Source organism: Mauremys reevesii, linkage group 8 (assembly GCF_016161935.1).
Source record: "Mauremys reevesii isolate NIE-2019 linkage group 8, ASM1616193v1, whole genome shotgun sequence".
Classification (NCBI taxonomy): Eukaryota; Metazoa; Chordata; order Testudines; family Geoemydidae; genus Mauremys; species Mauremys reevesii.
In genome coordinates this window covers 66,070,693-66,087,149 of record NC_052630.1, presented here as the reverse complement: position 1 = coordinate 66,087,149, position 16,457 = coordinate 66,070,693, and the positions used below count along the sequence as shown (strand labels likewise).

Here is a 16,457-nt window from a genome sequence, read left to right as displayed (position 1 = left end):
CCATGCCTTATCCCTCTTAGATTTTGGAAGGCACTTCAGATTCTTAAACCTTGGGTCGAGTGCTGTAGCTATTTTTAGAAATCTCACATTGGTACCTTCTTTGCATTTTGTCACATCTGCAGTGAAAGTTTTCTTAAAACGAACAACATGTGCTGAGTCATCATCTGAGACTACTATAATGTGGAAATATATGGCAGAATGCAGGTAAAATAGAGCCAGAGACATACAATTCTCCCCCACAGAGTTCAATCACATATTTAGTTAATGCATTTTTTTTTAAACATCAATATGGAAGCATGTCCTCTGGAATGGTGGCCGAAGCATGAAGGGGCATACGAATGTTTAGCATGTCTGGAATTGAAAGATATTGCAATGCCAGCTACAAAAGTGCCATGCAAATGCCTGTTCTCACTTTCTGGTGACATTGTAAATAAGAAGCGGGCAGCATTATCTCCTGTAAATGTAAACAAACTTGTTTGTCTTAGCGATTGGCTTAACAAGAAGTAGGACTGAATGGACTAGTAGATTTTAAAGTTTGCATTGTTTTGTTTTTGAGTGCAGTTATATAACAAAAAACTGTACAGTATCAGAGGGGTAGCCGTGTTAGTCTGGATCTGTAAAAGCAGCAAAGTGTAAAACCCGACGAAGTGGGTATTCACCCACGAAAGCTCATGCTCCAAAACGTCTGTTAGTCTATAAGGTGCCACAGGACTTTGTTGCTTTTAAAAAATTGTACATTTGTAAATTGCACTTTCACGATTAAGAGCTTGCACTACAGTACTTGTATGAAGTGAATTGAAAAATATTGTTTCTTTTGTTTATCATTTTTATGGTGCAAATATTTGTAATCAATAATATTGACTACTCTGTGCTGTAATTGAAATCAATATATTTGAAAATGTAGAAAATACATTCAACATATTTAATAAATTTCAATTGGTATTCTATTTAACAATGCTATTAAAACTGCGATTAATCATGATTTTTTTTGAGTTAATCACGTGAGTTAACCAATATTAATTGACAGCCCTAATTATAATAAAATAATCCTAAAATAACTACTATACATTCTTTGAAGAATATCTGACTATCTGAAGATTTTTAAAAGGTATGATTTTACAGTCATTTGAAAATACACAACAGAATACAGAATTTAGCCAATCTATGATCTTTATTCAGGACAGACAAGGTGGGTTAGGTAATGTCTTTTATTGGACTAACTCCTGTTGGTGAAAGAGACAAGCTTTTGAGCTACACAGAGCAATTCAGATGTTCACATGACACTGTTGTAGCTGGCATCGCAAGATAATGACATGAAATTAATGGGAGTTTTGGCAAAGGAAACAGGATTTTGCCCTAAAGGTTTATTATTAGAGCCCTTGAAGGGAGTTTTGCTTCTTTTAAGTAGCAGCAGTCAGGTTCACCTCATCCATACATTCCACCTGTACTCCCACCAGCCTCCCGTTGTCAGGATGATTCTGGTCCCACTTCACAGCCAGCAGAGCTCTACGCTAGCCCCAGCCTCTGAAATGCGCCCCCTACTTGCAAGAACAGGATTTTGCTCATGTGCCTTGAGAGACTGGGAAAAGTAAGTCTGGAAGGGGTTTTTCTTACTTAAAGTAGCTAGAAGGTCAAATTTTTCTTATAAAGTATTTCTGGGCAAAAAGCATCATTAACATCAGGAACTGCATATACATCTGTACTACACACTTCCAGGTATGTTTATATATGGTGTGCACAAGTACACAGTTTCCCATTATAACAGTGGGAATCATACAAATATATCCACTAGGCTATGGACTCAAAATCTATTCTGTAAGAGGCTACCAGGCTTACAAAACTAGGAGCAAACTTAAACAAGATAAGCAGAAGTACTTACAGGGAAGCTAACATTTAGTCTCACCAAATTTCAGTGAGTCAAAACATGAAGCATTCAGTTATCTTAGTCTGTGGGATTAATCTGTCAGCATTTTATTACTAAATCCAAACTTCCTCTTTTCTCCCTTATTGGTGTCATGTGTTAGAGGTTTTTTTAAGTTTTATTTTATGGTTAAGTTCACTTTGCAGATTCATCCTTGCCTCATGTCTTATTTTGGTAGTTCCTTTCCCCATCACATATCATGAGACAGTCTTCCTTCGTACACCAAAAAGTCATGCTCAGAATACAAGGATTTATATAACCCCATTCAGAAGATCATCATTCATTATGGCAGTTCGATTGGCACTGATATTTAAATTCTGTCTGAAGTTCCAACCAGTTCTGTAGCATAACTTTGGGCTCTTATTAAGACTCCATCCCTGAAAACCATATTGGACACACTGAGTTAGTAAATGAGGAGTGAGCCATTTGGTAAATTGTCAAAGCTTATGCACATCCAAACTCTGCTGTAACTCTGAATAAGTAAAACCTAATCATTAATCCTCTTCTACACATTAAATCCATCTTCTATACACAGTTTAGACTGCAGTGCAGGAAAATGTCATGTTTCTTAATGTACAGAAATAAATGTTCTGTGAATCTTCTTGCTAACAAGAGATACCATAATATATTGATAAAAAAGGGCAGTATTCAGAGTTTTTAAAAATAAAATCCAATGATGACTATAAATTTATGAAATATATTGGTGTATATACTGTGGCCAAAATCCCTTTTTACCATGACAAAAGCAGTTTACCCAGGCCATTTGCAAGCTAGTAGTCTTAAGCCAATTACATGTTAACAGAAAAATCAGATAATCAAAAGGTCAGTTCATGCCTGCTCACATCTTCTCTCTTACAAACAATATATTTTAGCATCTTCTGTATTCCCCATGGGACTAAAACCTTCCGAGACTTAACTAGTGTCAAGTCTGGATCTCTACAGAATTTATCAATCAATCAGTCTGATATTTTCGAGGTGCCTCACATTTGCTGGAGTTTCTAATCAAGCAAACCTAGAACCACATAAGCCCCTCTTGGTGAAAAATCAAACTTAACTCAAGGGAGAAATCCTGGCCTCATTGAAGTCAATGGCAAAACTCCCATTGACTTAATGGGCCCATGATTTCTCCTAGGGTTTCCAGGAAATGCATCCATTGGAGCCTAATGGAAGGAGCATGAAGCATCATCTTGAAACCTTGTGAACACACAGAGGCCTTAGGGTCTCATTCAAAGTCCATTGAAATCAATAAAAAGATTCCCCTTCCCCTCCAGGGGTGTGAAAAGCATGGAGAAAGGTGATATACAAGAGGTAATCTACAGGGCCTCCAACATAAAGTGGGCATTGCCTGGTTTTCTCCTTTTGCCCCAAACATGTGGATAGGACTCACTGTTTTGCTACTTTAGTATATCCTTGGTGGACTTGCTGCTCCCTTTTTCCACTTAGCATTGCAGATCAGATGGGAACATGCAGAAAATTGGGACTGTGCAACTGTTTGCTCCAAGAGTTAATCTAATATTTTAAATGCAGAAATGTGACTGTGCTAACATTTCTTTTGCTGCATTAATGTGAATTAAGTCTAGTTCAAACTCATTGTGCGGGACAAGAAAAAATAGGAGAGGCCTACTTTTCAACTAATCAATTCCATGCCAAGTAATAAAATTTTGTAAGGAATGTCATCCTATATAGAGAGTCCTTCACATTATATGAGCACATATTTGAAGGAAGACCCTCTGTATTGTTTTCCATTTCCTTAAGAAGGCCTCTGACTGTACCAGCTGTCTAAACATATTTCCAGACTCCGTGCATTCTGCTCCAAACCCACTGTAGTGGAACTCCTCTTAAGGGTCAAAGGTAGCATAACTGCAGTGACTTAGTGTTTTTAGAGACAAGCGAACATAACAGTGCTTTTTAAACACTATTTTCTATCAAACTCAGTACTTATTTTAACATTATTTGCTACATCTTGTTTCAAGCTCTGACCTAAAGAATACAACCTTAGTCATTCAAAAATAAACACACAAATATATATCTAAAAAACAACTGCTGGAGTATTATGTAAAATTATATAGGCTTTAAAGGAATTCATAAAGATACTTGACCTTGAGTAGTCTGCTCTTGATCCTTATCTGGTTTGCTCTCTGCTACAGTCACACTCAAAGGGAGTGGACGGGGGAGACCGGCACATGTGCATACACATACTCCATCTACTAGAATATTCATTTAGTCTCCTGTTTTACATGCCCATACAGTTAGGAAGTAATGACCTCAGAGGGATGTGGATATGAATGAATATCAGTTTTGGACTACATGATATGATTTATATCCATATTGAAACCCCGGAGCTAAAATCATATCAGGCTAACCAAAATGAACACAAGTGACCGTAGAATGACTAATGTAGCATATTAATTACTCAAATTAAATATTCAAAGTCCTGTTGAGATGTTTAGTATCTCTTCCAAAAAAGTAAGTGAAAAGTTTACATTCTCCTTACCCCCACTCTCCAACACAGACATCTGAATTAAATTTATGTTTGAACATTCCTTCTAGTCATCCAAAAAGTAGAATACAATATCCATTGTTCATATCTAGTACCATAGTAACATCTTGTGCATTTGATCTTTAAAAGATGGTGGCACTACAGAATTCACCCTTCTGGTTAGAAGTCAAAATGTTTCATGTATAATAAGTTATGGAAGAGATTTTTCATTACATCATACAAGTCTTGGATTTTCACTTACTTTGAATGAAAGACCAGCACAAAGCATCTCTCATTCAAATGCTACCATGGTATCCTCTCAGTTTTGATCTTGTTGCACATTTGGAGAAGAATCAAGGAACATGTTTCTTAAAAGGTGATAATGTAAAGCAGCAAAAAGAGAAGGGATTAGTCCAAAAGAGTACTTGGGGTTTTCCTTTCCAAATTAACTCAAAATGGTTTAAAATTCAAATGTTAAAGTCTCCAGGAGGCAGCTCGAAGTTGGATATCTGTCCCCTCCACAGATCACCCTAGATTTCACAGCGTTGAGCAGCACTGAAAGTCATTTTTTAAAACAGACCGACTGTTGCTAAATGCAGTCTTGTCCAGACCAGTACAAACTTGCCTCCGTGCTACTGAAGGAAAAACATGTCTTACTCTCTTCTTTTGAGTGATCATATTTGTTACCATTGGAAGGAATATTCCAGTTTCTATTAATGGCTCACCTGATTTTAAAAAAAAGTTTTTAATTTCAATATCACAATAAGACACTGGATCCCATATCACTGCTTTTAACAGCAATCTCCCCCAAAACTTTAGTAGAGCAACTCTCAGCATTGAATTGTGAGGACTGTCAATCATTGAACATGTATGTTCTGAAAGGAATCTTCTTCCAAGTATTCAGTGATTGCCAGTAGAAGAGAAGATGCAGTAAATCTGCCTATTCAAGAGGTCAGATGGAGGTAATTCAGAGATCAACAGAAGTTTCAGTCATAGCAAGACCTTCACAAAAAGTTTCCCTAGCTGTCCTTTGAATAGTCTGGCTCCATTAGACCGCATCATTTGATCACTGAGGAAAGTTTGAGTAGATTTAAATGTTTGTGATAAAGGGACAGGGAAAGTGTTCACTGTAGGGACTGGCAGGAGGAAGGAGAGAGAAGTATATTCTTAAGGGGGATGAGGGAGGAAATGTATTATTGTAATCCTGGCTCAACATCTACATTTCATTTGGAAAAAGCGTGAGGGGTCATTTCTGATGAATAAATCCAGGAAAACTGGACTGTGGTGCAGTGGTTGGGTCAGGAAGAGTGAATGACTGCTTTCTACTCAGAGCCAGGCACTGGAGTGGTAATTGGAGATACTGAGGTGGCGAAGGCGAAAGGTTAGGAAGGGAGCTCAGTGGAGACTGATTAAGAGGAGAGGAGGAAGATTAGATTACACATTTAGCCTTTTCCTAAACTCTGGCTGACCCTCTCCTCAGTGTCAAGGAGCTTGAGGTTAGTTACTGGTCAGGCCACTGGATGGAAAATCACCACGTGAATTTGATATGGTAAAAAAAGGTGGGTCACAAGAAGGGAAACAACTTTTTTTGTCCAACCCACAAAGGTTGAAGTGGGAATTATAGGGTAGGCCTAAGCCAAGGGGGAAATTTTAAGTGGACATTGATTGTTTTGAGTAGTAAGCGAGAGGACTATGCTGGTCTTGAAATTGTGCATCCTGGCTTACCACCCTCATCTCACTCCGTGGCTTCAGAGTCTTTCTGCTACCCAATTAACTGGTTGAGATGTATCTGGGGGACTGCGAGCATGATAATGAAAGGACACTCAGAAGGTGGTCTTCAATGGCTAACAGTGTATGCAAAAGGGTTCAACAATGCCACAACAAGCTGTGCATATGGGAATGCAGAAGGGAGGCCTGGGCATGGACTTGGGACCCTCAATACGTGGTGGGCAGTGGAAGGACAAGGCCAGCATCTATTGTGCGAGATCAGGTTTATAGTAAACATTCCATCATCTGAGGAACAGGTGATCGTAGGACATAGCCCTGGCTCACCCACTCATGCTATTACAATTGCATTATCTGTCACTAAACATTAGTTAAATATCTATGATGTGATTATTAACATCTCTGATTCTGCACACGTAGAAGTACCACAGGATGAACTAGACAACTCATATCAACTCTGTTGCAGAAACTGATTGTTTATGGCAACTGCATCAGCCATCCAATTCAGGAAGTCTCCAGAGCCAAACAGTTCCGATACAGCTTTGTCCACTTAGGGTGAGAGTGGCTCATAATAGATTTAGAATGGTATTGTATTGATGAATAGCTTCCCTCACTGAAATCAATGGTCTATAACCTTTCTCATGGCGCTCCTCAGAGCAGTAGCCTGGCAGTCTCTAAAAATTGATTCTTTTGGAGGACTTCCATGTTCATATGTATAGTGGCTTCACAATTAGCTTTGGATTTTACAATTCAAGGCATATTGACAGTGACAATCTGGATCTTGTGTTCCTTCAGTCCCATCAGAAGTAGTGGTATGGTTAAACCTTTGTTTTGGATAGGCCACCAACTTCTAAAGCTTAGGGAAAAAATGCAGATGTGCCACTCCTATTGAGGTGAAGGACCTATTTTTTTTTTCATCCTTGGCTACTCATGTACTGAATTGTTTTCAAACTGCTGTGAAGCTTCAGTTGCTGAGTTTCTGGAGGAACTGACAGAGCTTCAGGGCAATGACTGCATCATCTGGGACAAGCCAAAAAAAACCAAACAAAAAAAAATAAAAAACCACACACAACACAGATGACCCACTGGCACATTATAATACTTTTTTTGGTCCATTACTATTGACACAGCAGTTCCCAAGAACCTTCCACCTTGGCTAACTCTTCTCAGGGAACCAGAAAGACAGACAGATAGCTAGAGCAGCTGGGGCAAAGCTGCCGATTGAGTCCACACGCAGGAAGTGAAGAAGAGTCTCTTGATTACAGTACAGCATATGCAAAGCCCTGAAAAATGGAGGTCTTTCAGGTAGCAGACTTAATTCCCTACTGTTTGTAGTAAATGTCATAGGGAAGTATTACATAGCAAAACCTTTTTGCATGAATCAAATAGGTCTCAGGTTTGGTCTGAAGTTTTGAAACACACAGGCCAAAGCCAGTTCCAATGGGGGAAATCAAGACTTTTTCTTTGAACTGCAGGGAAAAAAATATATATTTACTGTGTTGAGTTTTTATAGGATCTAGAATTGCTTCATGACATTGGCTGCAATTTGGAACCACACTGCTCCTAGCTAGATTAAAAGCCAAAAAATGTCATTAATACAGAGTTAGGGTTGGCCATTGATAACCTATGCCCTTCCAGAACAATGAGTTGAGCAAAACTTAAACTTCTGAAAACCAGAATACAGGTTTAAGGTAAATGCCCACACAACCTTAACTGCACTCACCCCCATCTCCCTGGAGCTGGCAATAGCCATTGGGAATTATCTGCTTGCACTCCAGCTGCATTCACTATGTTAATTAGCTGTACTGAATGATAGAAGAACTGTGATATGAGGCGATCTGGGTCTGAGTCCCCCCACTGTAGGATCAAAGGAAAGAAGTGCAGGTGTACCTTATTGTGCCAGTCTGTGTACTTTCAATACTGAATTGTGTATGTTTTGTCTCGGGGCACTGGGATCTTTTTGCCATGGGCATTGGCAAAAGTGAGAGCAGACTGTGGATTAATGATGGGTAGGGGTAAGAACAGGTTTGGATGGTCTCCTGTGTGGAAGTGTGAAGGGGGGCTATGGTTGAAGTGGTGGTTAAATTTTACTAGTGTGGTATTTTGTTTGGGGAATAGGTTCAGTGTTTGAGCATTGGGCAAGTGCAGGTAGTGTCTGTCCATTACATGAAAAACCAGGTTATTGTTCAGAGAGGGCAGAGTTAAGATTGTGTGGGCATTTATCTTAACACTGTATTTCCTATTTTAACAGTTTGAGTTTTGCTGTATTCAAAATTCTGGAAGGGAGCCAGCTATCACAAGGCAACCTTACCACTGCATTAACAAACAGCTCTTTGCCATTTCATTTCCTAATTTCTATAACACAGATAAACACTTGTTGGTAGGAGTTAGTGGTCATTTAGGCACTTGTAATTCTCACTTAGATTTGCAATCGATATGCTACTGTGGCTAGGTATAGTCAAAAGGGCTTCTCCTCTTAGATGTCAAAGAGCTTTACATTGTTATGCCCATTTCACAGAAACAGAGGTGAAGTGATTTGCCTAAAGTTCACCCACCTAAGAATAGTCACACAACAGTGGTCTTTGCATTAGGCCACAAGGTTGCTATGTAATTCTTAAGTGCTCCTCCCCAGTCCTGTACATTTTCTTACAGTAGACTGGAGATAATGGTCATGCTTTGAATTTTTTGTTGTGTAGTTCCTGACAGAACCAGTGAGATAAATCTCAGCTATGGCCTACGTCCCAAACCCTTGACAGTTATATTACATGGTGGTTACAGTTGCTTTAAGCATGAGAGAGGATAGTGGTGGGTCTCTCTCCTTCTCCACCCCTGTCCCAGCATTCCCTACACCACCACCCCACACCCCAATATTTCTAGCTCCTCCTCCCCTCCCCATCTCACTAAGACATTAGCTGGTGATGCAGAAGCCATTAACATGTAAGAAGTTGACCCTTCCCGTCTCCTGCCCTATGATGATGTGTACACATCATAGGCAGCAGCTTACCAGAGAGGTGCACACTACCCTGGTTATAGAGCCTTAGCTGCACACTGAATTGGGCCGTATGCTCCCATCACCCACCCCCACCTGGGTCTCCTGCCCCTGCTTCAGCTAGGCTTCCCCAGCCATGCTGCAGATCTATCCACTTTGCCCCTTTCCCAAACTAGAACCCCCACAGACACACACATCAGCCAGCCCCCACACCTCACTCCAAGGTGATGTTTATCTTATTTATTTTCTGGATTTCAGATGTTTAAATCTGCATTACTTTCAGCCTCCACCCCCGATCCCAGATCACATGGAGGATGAGGGAGAAGGGCTCAGACACCCCAAGAGGCCAGGCTATCTGTCGGGGGTAACATCGAACTTTGGAGACCCTGCTGCCATAATTGGAGCCCTGGATTGATCTCTGTGTACAAGAGGACTGCCTAGTCAACTTAAATTTTCGGAAGTGGGGGTGGGGAGGTGGAGGCCCTATATCTCAGGAACCCTTAAGCAAAGTGGCTCCAAATTTGGATTACTGACCCTGCCATGACCCTCCCTCCTTCTCCCCCCACCACGAGGAGGCACACCAAATAGCTATATTAGGTTAGAGCACTTAGAATAGTCAGGCTTTAAACAGAAAGTTGGTCTTAAACATCTAGCAAGGACACGATGAGTTAATCACTGAAGTAGATTGTCAATCCCTCTCTTTAAGAGAGCATGGTATCTCTATTCCTTTCTTGTCAAGAGAACACTGAAGACAGCATTAGATGATAGTTCTCTCAAGTATTCTCTCATTTACTGGAGGGTGTGGACTGGAAATTGTGGGAATACACACAGTTCCCTCCTATAATAATTATTTTTTCCATACTTTAAGTGAGTGCACCTGGCCATTATTATAAACATAAAAAAAGGGGGCAAGGAGAGTTTGTTTGAACAGAAGAGCAGCCCCAACTATCTTTACACCAAGCAGATGCCTGGTGTAGAAGTGCAGCTTAACATGAAAGTACCCTCTTTTTCATATACTCAGTCAGCTTGAAAATCAATTATGTGTTTGATCAACTTTTGGCAGCCTTGATACCTTTTATGTGCTTATGAATTACTACCAAATAGCATGTTGAGGCCCAGGGCTTACAAATACCACTACAATTTACAAAAAGCCTTTCAATACCCTCGGCCAAGATGACTATGGAGTGAACTTTTTGTCAAGCATCAGAATCAATGTGTATGGTGGCAGTTTTCAGTTTCTATGCATTATACAACACTGAAGGCTTAAGCCTAAATTCTGCAGAAACTTATGCATGTGCTTAACTTCACAATGTCTGAAGTTAAGTGTGTGCACAAATCTTTTCAGGATTAGGATCTTAGTCTTTATTTAGAATATCAGGAAAAGGTCATGTTGCACACCAGGACGCCTGCTGCTCTTTCATACAGATTTGAGATTTGAAACAAAAGACTAAATACACCTCTACCTCGATATAACACTGTCCTCGGGAGCCAAAAAGTCTTACCACGTTTATAGGTGAAACTGCATTATATCGAACTTGCTTTGATCCACCAGAGTGCGCAGACACCCCCCCCTCCGGAGCACTGTTTTACCGCGTTATATCCGAATTAGTGTCATATCGGGTCGCGTTATATCGAGGTAGAGGTGTATTCAGATAAACAATATGTAGTTTTATTTAATACATCATCTATCCTTGTTAGCTATCTACCTAGAACCACAATTAACTACAGCTCTGGAAGCTTAACCCAATACAGGACTTCACCAGTTCTTTGGTAACAATATGAACTCTGGGATTTTGCAGCAAGCTTTGCTCCTATTAGTCCAAAGTCCTAGATGGATACATGGAGAAGTTCTTTCCACTGCATTATGTTCCAAATAAATTAGGAATTTAATCTCTCTTCCCCATCTATCCAAAATTACTTCCCTGTTAACGCAAATAAAACATTTGTGCACCTCAGACATTTGAAAGCTCTCAATCCTGCCCTCATTAATACAATCTAATTTTCCACATAGGAGTGGCAAATTGCCAATTAGCAAGGTGCAATGCAAGGAAAATAAATAGGTATGAGTATTGTCCAGTATGGCTATAGTGCAAATATTTCAAAAACTAGTCAACCACAATTTCACAGCTCTCAGAATCCAATATATCTTTACTATAACTAAGTATTTTGTAGGGTAGGAGTTCCATTTCTCATTACTTTTTCTTTCATTTAAATAAGTCTTACTTTGTTTAGTTCTCTCCCCCATTGGCCCCTAAAGCCCTGAGAATATTTTTTTGTGTTCAGACTGTAACAGCAAAAACATGTTACACTTATAACCAAACATTCAAATACAACACACCCCCACACAGCAAATCTTCTTTGTTCATTCTTCTAGTTATATGGCTGAATCTTTTATTCCCAACTAGTACACAGTTCCAACATAAAACTAATTTTTGATTAAGATGCTTAAATAATATTAGATAGAGCTGGTTGGAACATTAGATGCAATTTTATTCTGTCAAAACTGAAAGGTTGAAATCAGGCAAAGCAATGCTCTAAGCACCACACTACAGACACTCTTCCTGAACTAAAAAGCTCAGTTTTTTTTTTAAATCTGAAAATGGACATTGACAGCTCAATTTTTGGTAAAAAGAAATTGGAAAGTTTTTGGTTTTGTTCCAGTGCCCAACACAAACAAAAAACAAAAAACCCCCCACAGATTTCAAAACCTCAAAAGTTGCTGTGAAATGGCATCTTCTAGTCAGCTCTTGTATATGTGTGCATGCGCACACGCATGAACACACATCATAATCCTACCCATGTATTAGATACAACATACTAAACAATTCAAAAACAGGAGAAGCTACTCTATATCAGAAAATTAAAAAACAAACAAACCTTAGATCCTAAAAAACAAATAACCAAGCAAAACTAAACAAATATTGATATCTATTGTATTGATCGCATAGGTTCATCACTTAAGAAAACAGTATGCTCTTTATCAAGTCTGGGCAAATAAAACTACAACTTTAGATTTATTTTTTCCTTTTCCCCCCTCTAGTCAAGAATAAAAGCAGATTGCAACAAAGTAGTATGGGTTTCATAAATCATAGCACAACTGTCCTGATCCTCACTTCAGGTCATGAAGGACTTGGCATCTTGTGCCACATAGCTCTCCATAAATTGCTCTCCTGTAATACACACACTACTTTTGCACAGGACTGCTGCCATTTTTCATCTGAGAAAGCAGCTATATGAAGTGATGGGAGCTTTCAGAAGTAGAAGAATAGGCACTACTTTTAATTTAACAGAAAGTGGCATTTCATCCTTTAGCCTTGCTGGTGAACTTGTTAGTAATGTGATGTGTCACATAGGTTACAGTGAAATCATGCATTGCACCTCAAGGATCAAATATTGCTTCTCACTGAAAATGCAAGAAGGTTTCACTGTAAATTCCTATTTCAATTCATAAGCTCTATAACGGTTTTCCAGTTGAAAAATATCAGTGTCCAGTACATAGTGATTGGTCTTAGTATGAAAACTTTCATATTGACCAGAAATCAAACATTTAAGGGTCATGTACATTCACGACATCCTGGGTCATGTCACTTTATTCCAACATAACACAGACACCTGTGTCTTATGTCTTATAGTAACAATTCAGTCTCCCATGGTGTAATTTTACTGTTGTAGCCAATCTGCCAAAAGTATCTTGAAGTGGCTTTTAACATAAATTAACAATAGACATATAATTAACAACCCCTGTGTTATACTGGAATGAAAGCCTTGTGTGAGATTGCCGTGTCACAAGGCATCCTGTGAGGGACATTATTTGATTACACAATTTGGTAACAAATGCTTTAGTTGGTGTTCTGGACAAGTATGCTTACATTTTATGATCATTTTCAAGTTGTAAAGAGATCTAGTGAAATGAGCTAATAAAGCAGAGCAAAATACGAAGGCACTTTACATGCATTAGTTTATTGTAACAGATGTACCTGCCCCATCAATTAAGCACAGTTAGTGTAAATACTTTTTACATAGTCTATTACATTTTTGGAAGTAGAATTGGAATTCCATGGTGAAAGAGCTATGCAGTGGTTTTTACTGTGCTATATGCACTGATTTACACATTGCTATGTTTATAACAGTTCTGTTGCTGCCAGAAGATTCTCTTGCATTTAAGAACTGATAGAGAGATGGAGTTTTAATTATAGTCAGGTAAGCCATTTCAGACGAGATAGTCTGCTAAAACTGAGCCTAGTTTGTGGGCTGAACAAAAGCCTAAACATTTTGCTAAGTACTCCCAATACTTATCTCTTCAAGGTCCCAATCATAGCATCCTGGGGAGTGGATGCTATCCTTGCTGAAATCTATCTCAGGACATCAGCAAGCATGGTAGTAATGTCTGGACTAGCTGTTATCTTCAGAATCCCATGACATCTAGTGCATTTGAGTGGATCCAGTACATTCTGGGATGCTTCTCGCATGGGAAAATCCTGGAGTACACAAGATTTCAACAGAGCAGCTGTCCAGAGAGCTGTTCTAGACAACATTAGAAGTTTTTAAATCTCTCATAAAAAGAAGACCTGTTAGGGGTCATGGATAAGAAATTGAGGGTCAAGGAAAGGAAAGGATGGGGTCAGGGAAGATGCATCTGTTTATGCTGAGATCAGAGGCAGAAAGAAAAGATTCCGATAAACGAGAAAGTTCTGTGGATCTTCTGAACTTCACCCAGTCACTTGTCATAGAATGTTATAACGGCTGCTCTGAAAGGAAACTTTTGGGGAATTAAAAATATATTGTGAATTATTGCTCCAGTTCACTTCCATAGGCATTTGATACTTGATGTTAAAAATGCCATTGACTTTAAAACTAAGATGTCTGAATTTTTTTAAACAGAAAAATCTTTTAAGAGAACACTGTTAGGCACACAATATAGTTAATCGTAAAACAAAAACAAAACAAAGACCCCAAACTCTTACAAAATTCATGACCAATAGCAATGTTTCCATGATTTTTAAAATTCTACTAGAAATAGATTTTTGTTTTGTTTTTAAATTATATTCCCCTTCATTAATTGCAAACCAAACATGGCAGCATTATGCTAGTGCATGAGACCTAGAAGGGAAATTAATTAAAAGCTAACAAACACCTCACAACTGAACTCAGATGAATGCAAAAAGTGAAAAGTGCATTTTATTTTTCTTCCCTTTTTTTTTCTTCTTTCTTCATTTTAGTAGTGTGAGGGGATGGTAGGCAAGGATTTTTTTTAAAAACTGACAGAGGATCTCTATGCAGTTTAATGGCAGAAGATGAATAGAATAGTCTTAAGAAGTTATCACTAAAGATATGTTTGACATTTTAAAAAAATTCTTAGATTCAATCAAGTTTAAACAACAAACGGAAATATGGAGTATTTTTCAGTTTAAGGGTGCGATTTTGATTCCCAGGGATGGCTCACATAGATGCTCACAAATAAGATTAAAGGTCCCAATTTCAGAATTAAATGAACACTTTTTAAAAGAATAATATAATAAAATCTTTTTTTAAATCTAAAAATGATTGTTTCAGACTTGCATTTTATTATTTAAAGAGGCTTTAGCAATCCATTTTAATGAACAAACATGTTAGTATAGTGGATTGTAACATCTACTGTGGTAATAAGACTTGACAGGGTGTTCATTGTTGTACCACAATTGGCTTGGGTGTCTTGTGAGGCACAAGGCCAAAGGCCAACTGCTTTCAACTAACGAAGAGTGAATGTAGACCAATAATGCATGCCCTGTCGTATTTTCTTGCAAAATACTACCTTATCCCAGGTGTAGAATGCATTTATGTTCTAAAGTGAAACAAGATGGGCAAGAAGTATTTAAAATTATTTCAGCCACTCTTCAAAGAGTTAGGTGCATGTCATGTTAGTGCAATTGCAACATCATAGTCACTTAGCTATACCTCAGCAGAAGCCAATCAGATCCACTTGATTTCTTGATGAATCAGTCTCTAATTAGAGTAACACTTTTCAGTGGAATACACCTTAAAATGGATATAATCTCCATTAATTATGAAAATGACGACATTATATGCTAGACTGCTTGGAAAAAGTGAAAAATTGCATTTACACACACAAAAGAAAATGGAATTTGACCTTCTCTGAAAAAATCTAATTTACAAAAATAGTTTCTCACTGAATTGCAAGATTTATGAACTCATGCAACAAGTTTGGCTGCATCAGTTCGGTTACTATATTGACTTTACTCAGGAGAAAGTACTGTGCCAAAAGGAGCTTGCCAAAAGAAAAAAATAAATAAAAGAGCAAAGTCTGTGGTTCTCTTATTTAACAAAGCTCCCTTCCCATGTGCATAAATGATTATGCTTCCCTTAAAGCATACAAGCGACTGAAGGACTGAGATCAGCAAAAAGGTGGGTGGGGGAGGAAGAGGGCAAAACATACTGCTGGAGTGAATGGAGAATGTCTATTCAGAGAAACAGCAACATAGGCAACAAAGGGGTCACCCTGAGTTTTGTTCTGTCCACCCAGAAGCTTTACAATAAAAGCCAAATACTTGTGAATAACAATTGTTGAAACATCACTGAGACACTGCCCATGAGAAATAAAGCGGTTTCTGAAAGGAAAAAAAAAAAAACCAACCACCAATGAATAATATAGGGGGGGATGTTTTCTAGTTCTTTAAAGGAAAATATTTTTGGCCAGGATCCAATGCCTGGAATTGTCATATTCTTTTTCCTATACAAGATTTTTCTTTGTGGCTATTCCCCTCTACTGGCTGCTTTTCTAGTTAGCAAAGATAGAGGTGACATTTGAGGGAGGAGGGATTGCGGCGAATTCAGGCTACACATGCATGTTTAAATGTGGTATGTTAGTTCATCTTGATTTACCGGGGGCAGCAGTAGCAAGAATAAAAGGAGAAGCTATTTCTGACTCCCTCACTGCCCAGAAAGAACAAGGCCTGTGGCTATGATGTGTCTACCTTGCAGCACCTCATTTCTTCTTTCCCTCTCAATTGGCAACCATCAGATTGACGATGCCAGCCTCCCCATCAGCTGGTTTGTCTCTGTGCTGACCATGAGGGAACACACAAGCAGGGGTACAGCCTCTTTTCTCTCATCCTTTACATAGGGTTTTTTCCCTACCTGAATTTCCACATATGGCAGGGGTATTTATTCTTTCCAGCAGGGGCGGCTCTAGGCACCAGCAAAACAAGTTGGTGCCTAGGGCGGCAAAAAAAGGGGGCGCAAAAAAAGGGGGCCCCCAGCTCATCCTGCTGCCGCGCTGCCTCGTGCCGCGGGGGGAGGGAGGGGAGGGGAGCGAGAGGAGACGACCTGCCGCGCGCATGGCAGCT

The 16,457-nt window shown here is 39.0% G+C and overlaps 1 long non-coding RNA gene across 1 annotated transcript in view; it reads left to right on the top strand.

Moving 5' to 3' along the window:
• LOC120371048 overlaps positions 1 to 16,457 on the top strand; it is a 77,791-nt gene that overhangs the window by 11,800 nt on the left and 49,534 nt on the right. The window lies entirely within an intron of this gene.